The following is a 6,629-nucleotide window of genomic DNA, read 5'->3' on the forward strand; positions in this document are numbered from 1 at the left end:
ACTGTCCAAACAACTGAGATGGGAGCTGATCTGAGTGAATTTACTCACATAGAGGTGCCAATGAGCGCACCTAAAACATGGTGTGTCAGTCAGTTGAAAGAATGGATTGCGGCAAGTTTAGGTCTTGATACTGAAACACACACCGTCGGCGTTCATGCATTGTGGACACGGTCAAGTACAATAATTTACTTTTATTTGAGGCCAATAGAGCGAGACTCCGATTGGGTGCGGTGGTTACAAGGTTGTGAACGAAGGGGATGCAATCCTATTGCTTTAGTGCTTCCCGTCATGAAGGGGGTCACTGCACATGAAGGCCAAGGTGGCAACGATCCTGGGCAGAGCAGTGTAGGTAGGCGGCTATCTATGTCAAATGCTGGAGATGATGGTTACGAACAAGGACAGAGCAGTCAGGTAGATGGAGGAAATGCTTATGGTTATGAACCAGGGCAGAATAGTCAGGTAGAAGGGGGAAATGCCCATGGTGAATACAATGGCGAGGTTGACGCTGACGAGGTAGATGGTCACATGCAGGACCAGATGGAAGAAGAAGACACTGATGTTGAAAGGGGTTTTGTCGATGATTCTGACGAGTCAGATGAAGAAGAAAATGGAGCGGAGGTCCCGAATCCTGCATGGTGGAATCATGACTTCTCATCTGCAATGACCGTGAATGATGGACATGATTCAGCCTGGCAATATCATCAGAACAATATTGCAACGGGTGCTATGTATCCGAACAAGCAAGCCTTGAAGGATGCAATAATTAATTGGGCAATGTCCACACAAAGGGTTTTCACAACTCAGGTGTCCAGTCAAAAATTCCTGACAATGGTATGCAAGAACGCAGATTGTCCCGCTAGGGTGCACGGCTTTCTCCCTAAGTATGGCACAGGTTGGGTGATAAGTGACTTAGTTAATCACACTTGTCTTATTCCCTGCATCCCTCAAGATCATGCCAACCTTTCATCCACGCTTATTGCTTGGTTGTTTTACGATGAGATAGTGCAGGGCAAAGCTATGGAAGTTAAGGCAGTCCAGACAAAAGTCTTTGCCAGGTTCAAGTACATAATATCTTATGGAAAGGCTTGGAGGGCTAAGCATGCGGCGCTTGAGAGGAGATTTGGTTCTTATTTTGATGCATATGACTCTGTTGTCCAGCTCCTCCACACCCTGCAGGAGCGGAATCCAGGCACCTATATCGATATCCAAGACATGTTCATGCCAGAGTTCCCAACTGTGAGGGTGCTGCATCGTCTATTCTTCTCTTTCGGTGTATGCATCGAAGCTTTCAGGCATTGCCGACCGGTGATATGTGTTGACGGTACTTTTCTCACAGGCAAGTACAAGGGTCAGATCTTGACAGCCATAGGTCAAGACGGCCAAAATCAAGTCGTCCCACTCGCATTTGCTTTTGTGGAGAGTGAGAACATTGAAAGTTGGACATGGTTCTTCAGGCAGTTGAAAATATCAGTTGTGAAGGAGAAGCCCAATGTGTGCATCCTTCATGACAGGCATGCAGGTATACTCAGTGCGATAAGGACACTGACAAACCCAGGCCCTGAGGAACAAGTTCCATGGCAGGACTTGCAGAGCCGTTGGTGCATGCGCCATCTGGAGGCTAATTTCTTCTCGCAGTTCAGAAATAAGAACCTGATGAATCTGTTCAAAAAACTCTGCAAGCAAAACCAGTTATGGAAGTACAATTTGATACGCGACAGACTTAATGTGTGCACGCAGAGACACGTGAGGGACAGGAAAGCTGCAAGAGATGCAGCGGTGAGGGCACATGTTGAAGCAGTAGCTGCACAGTTGGCAACAGGAACAGCTGTCGTGGAGGAGGAGCCTGTTGGGCTATGTGACTTGCCAGGCTTTGACCCACCTGGTACTAGGAGAAGGCTTGGGAGGTCGATTAAAACCTTCGAGCAGTGGATAGAGCATGAGCCTCTGAGAGGTGGTCTTTGCTACATGACACACATGGAGCAAGGTACGGTGTCATGACAACGAACCTCGCGGAAACATACAATTTTGTCCTCAGAGGAAACCGAGCATTGCCACTTACAGCCATCGTTGAGGGTATTTTCTATGGTACCGTCAAGTATTTCAGAGATAGACGTCAAAAAGCAGAGCAGCATATCTTCAACAACCCGAATACACGGTATTGTGAAAGAGTCACAAAGTACATGGACAACAAGATGCAAAAAGCTAGGTCACACAGTGTAGTCGCCATCGGTAATCAAGAAAGAAGGTTTGAGGTCCGCTTAGCCAATAACAAATTTGGATGTGCAAATGAGTTGAGGATCCATGAGGTGAAAATTGGTAATGAAGCCTGGCCAATGTGTGAGTGCACATGCAACAAACCGAAATTGCTTCACCTACCTTGCTCACATGTACTTGCTGCTTGCGGGCAGCTTGGAATGGACGCAATATTTTTTGTGTCTCCATATTTTTTGAAAGAGTCTGTCCTCAATACCTGGACTGGTGAGCTGATGGGTTTTCGATCAATGGGTAATTTCAACACCGTCAACCCCGCTGAAAGGCGTTACATTCCAGACCCAGAGCATATGCGTACAAGTAGAGGCAGACGGCAGTGTCAGCATATCCGGAATGATATGGACGAATCTGAAGCAGGAGGTCCGACTAGGCAATGTATTCTATGCAATGAATTTGGCCATAGGGACACTAATTGTCCTACTTTCGTCACTGGGCGTGGACGAGGCAACCGGGGACGAAGAGGAGGTAGAGGAAACAGAGGAGTAAGAGGGAGAGGAAGAACCTAAGCTAGCAGTACTATGTTCTGAATTTGTATTAAGTGTGGCACTATGTTCTGAATTTGTATTAAGTGTGACACTATGTTCTGAATTTGTATTAAGTGTGACACTATGTTCTGAATTTGTATTAAGTGTGGCACTATGTTCTGAATTTGTATTAAGTGTGACACTATGTTCTGAATTTGTATTAAGTGTGGCACTATGTTCTGAATTTGTATTAAGTGTGACACTATGTTCTAAATTTGTATTAAGTGTGGCACTATGTTCTGAATTTGTATTAAGTGTGACACTATGTTCTGAATTTGTATTAAGTGTGACACTATGTTCTGAATTTTTTATGTGCAGGAATGTCGGGACTGTGGTTGCTAAATGGGGACATTGATAGGGTTCATCGTGCTGCGATATGGTATGAGCGCAAGCTTGAGCCTCTGGTCACTCACCCTCCTAAGGAAAATTGGAGGATACACCCAGGATGGCTACAGCGGCACGTGCTTTATTAATTTGCACACTGACATGCATATTAATGGGAGACAGTAACTGAAATGTTCTCTAATGAAGGTTGAAATGGGCCGGCCTTTTACCTTTCGCGCGTCTGGTTGAGTCTATCCCGGGTGAGAAACGCCTCGCCATCGACGGGTCCTTACTGAGCTGCTTAGTGGACCGTTGGAGGCCAGAGACCCACACGTTTCACTTCCGACGGAGAGAGATGGCTCCTACTCTTGAGGATGTGTCACTTTTGCTCGGACTACCGTTGGCAGGTCATGCCATAGGACCGTTGGACGCACCGGCTGGTTGGGAGCAAGCTCTTACACAACGTTTTCATGGTGTTTTTCCGGATGCTCCGGATCCGGAATGGGAGCATCACGGACCTAAGTATGAGTGGTTGCTCAATTTCCGGGTAATTTTCTATACCTATTATCTTCAAGTTATCGTGCATACGGTTTTATAAAAAATAACCGTGGCTTACTAAAACTTTCTATTTGCTTAATGCAGATCCAGAACTTCCAGGCGCCGTTGACTACAGAACAGATCACTTGGAGCCTGGAGGCCTACTTAATGTGGCTTTTCGGGAAGGTGATGTTCACAGAGAACCATGTCACCACTATTAGCGCGCTCTACATCCCTATGGCACTTGAGATAGCGAGCGCTCAGACGGCGGATCAGATCAGACAGAGGAGTTGGGGTTCGGCGGTCTTGGCGGCTACATACCGAGGTATGTGCAACGCTTGCCAGCTTACATCGAAAAAGCCAGCCCTTCTTGGATGCCCTCTATTCCTACAGTTGTGGTCGTGGGAGAGGTTCTCTATAGGGCGACCAGATGTACGTGTTCATGAGCCTATAGACGCCATGTTTGATGTTGACGGCATCGACATGCCTACTTTCGGTCTGTGTTGGACACGTCGCAAGGTATGCACCGTGTTGTAGTTTAATGCAACTTTTTCCTGCACAAGAGATAGTTCGATGCTAGCTTATACTAACTTTTGTTTTCTGTAGAGACGCTTTGCTAGTGATCAGACCAGGAAAGCATACATAGCATTGAACGAGCAGTTCGATGCCTACACCGGGGTCATCTGGCAGCCCTATACGGAAGCAGCCATACAAGCGAGATACCCTGGTGGTATGTCCGTGCTATGCATAAGGGACCGAGATTACTAGATGACAAAATCGAAGATCATCTTTGATGTCTTTGTTGAGGAGATGGCACAACAGAGGGTTATGAGGCAATTTGGTCTTCTGCAGTTGGAGCTGCCTCCCCCTATAGAGAACCCGGTGCCAGACCACATCCACAGGTATTAACCAGTTTTTCAATGTTGCATTATCTTTCATAGTACTCCATTCGAAGCTTTAGGTAATTGTTGAACACACGCCACAATTTTAGGACAACAAGGAAGGGCGTGAGTAGGACAACTGCTGAGTGGCTAGTAAGACTAGAGTCGTATGTTATAGAATGGGAGACAGCAAACACAAATCTATGGCACGAGAATCATAATTATGAACTCAATGAATTCAATCTCTATTTGCGGTGCTACATGAGCGGAACACGGTTACGCATCGTTGAGCACTCTCACCCAGAGGAGATACCTGATCCTACTCCGTTGGATACGTACCCGAGCTATGATACTTCAGGCTCTAGGCAGTACGCGGTAAGATATATTTTCTTTAAATAATGTTGTCACATACATTGGCGTGCATCCTTAATAATCGTCCTTTAAATTTGCAGGCTACCTTGACACACGAACTCTACACCGACGTGACCACCTTTGGACGATCACTGCCGTCAGGACCTCTTCTTCATCACCGTCCTGTCATACAACCCTTCTTGGAACGGATGCAGAACAAAATACGGGCTGTCTACGAGGCTATCACGTGCACCCGGAGAAGCGACGTTGTTCAGCACCAACCACAACAGCCGCGTCCCTCCATGCACCGACATCAACCACGTCCACGTCTAGCACATCAGCCGACGACTAGGCCACCCCCTCCTGAACAACCTGGCAGTTCATCGTGGCAGCACCCACAACACTATGGTCCCACGTCAAGCTTCGTGTTTTCTCCACAGCCACAGCACCACGGTCCCTCGTCGAGCTTTGTGTTTGAGCCAAAGCAGCCGTCACAGCCAGCAGGTGTGTGTCTTCATATTTATAGTTTTCAATATTAGTTCAGGCGGCATCAGACTTCATGACTTAAAGTTCCGTCGTGCAGGAGCCTATGGATATCATGCGTCTATGTCGGCATCACATGATACGTGGGGGAGTGATCATCATCCCGAGGATCACATACAGGCTCCGATGTCGCAGCACACCCACTGGATGAACATGTTTTCGACTCCTTCACCAGGCCCCACACAGGATACACAGCATGACCAGGAAGAGTCTGAGATTGCTCCGCGTCCCATTAGGGCACCTGAAAGATGGGGATGGACGCCGATTCCAGATCCACCTCCCCGCCAGGCCAGACGTCGTCACTGACGCTTCTATCTATCAGTACAGACATTACCATCTATTTATGTGTGAGACTTATGTCTATTCTATGTATGAGACAAATGACTATGTACTTATGTATGAGACATATGCCTACTCTATTTTAGTATTATGTTATCCGAACTACAACATCATATTTAGATAGAACAGAATGCTCGTACAACAAGATAGTACAAACAACTACATAGAACTACATCTAAATTAAACGGTACGTACGAGTGAACTTACAACATACAACATAAAACTACATGAAGTCATCAACGTCATCCTCCATCGATGCAGAACTCTTGCCCTTCGACGATGAAGAACTCTTTCCCTTCGACGATGAAGAACTCTTGCCCTTCAACAATGAAGAAACATTGCCCTTCGACGATGAAGAACTCTTGCCCTTCGAAGATGCAGAACCCGGAAGCGGCGGCATGAAGATATCATCTTCGTCCTCGCTCTCCTCAATCCATAAAGATGGATTATTTGCTGAAATCCTTCTGAATGTTTCACTCTTCGGCACCACCACCTTCTTCCACCTTTCATGCAACCTAAGAAGTTCTTTATGTACCTCCACATAGGTCCTTTCAGGCCACCCAGACCTACGTAATTGGTGAGCCAACTCATTCATTATGGTGTCACTACCGGTGAGTTCGTCCCATGGAACTATCCTATTGTCCATCCTGAAATCGGTAACTAGGCTCAGAAGAGTCCTGCTCATCCCAGGGTGAAAACTACGATCGAAAGGATAATGGGACATCTCAACTACACTACACTGGAATGCTTATCCAACTCCGTCTGAAGGGGGTTTTATAGGTGGCGGGAAAGAGTTGGCGGGAACATATGGCGGGAAACAGGTGGCGGGACAAAGTTGGCGGGAACATATGGCGGGAAA

The sequence above is a fragment of the Triticum dicoccoides genome, chromosome 3B (assembly GCF_002162155.2).
Source record: "Triticum dicoccoides isolate Atlit2015 ecotype Zavitan chromosome 3B, WEW_v2.0, whole genome shotgun sequence".
Classification (NCBI taxonomy): domain Eukaryota; kingdom Viridiplantae; phylum Streptophyta; class Magnoliopsida; order Poales; family Poaceae; genus Triticum; species Triticum dicoccoides.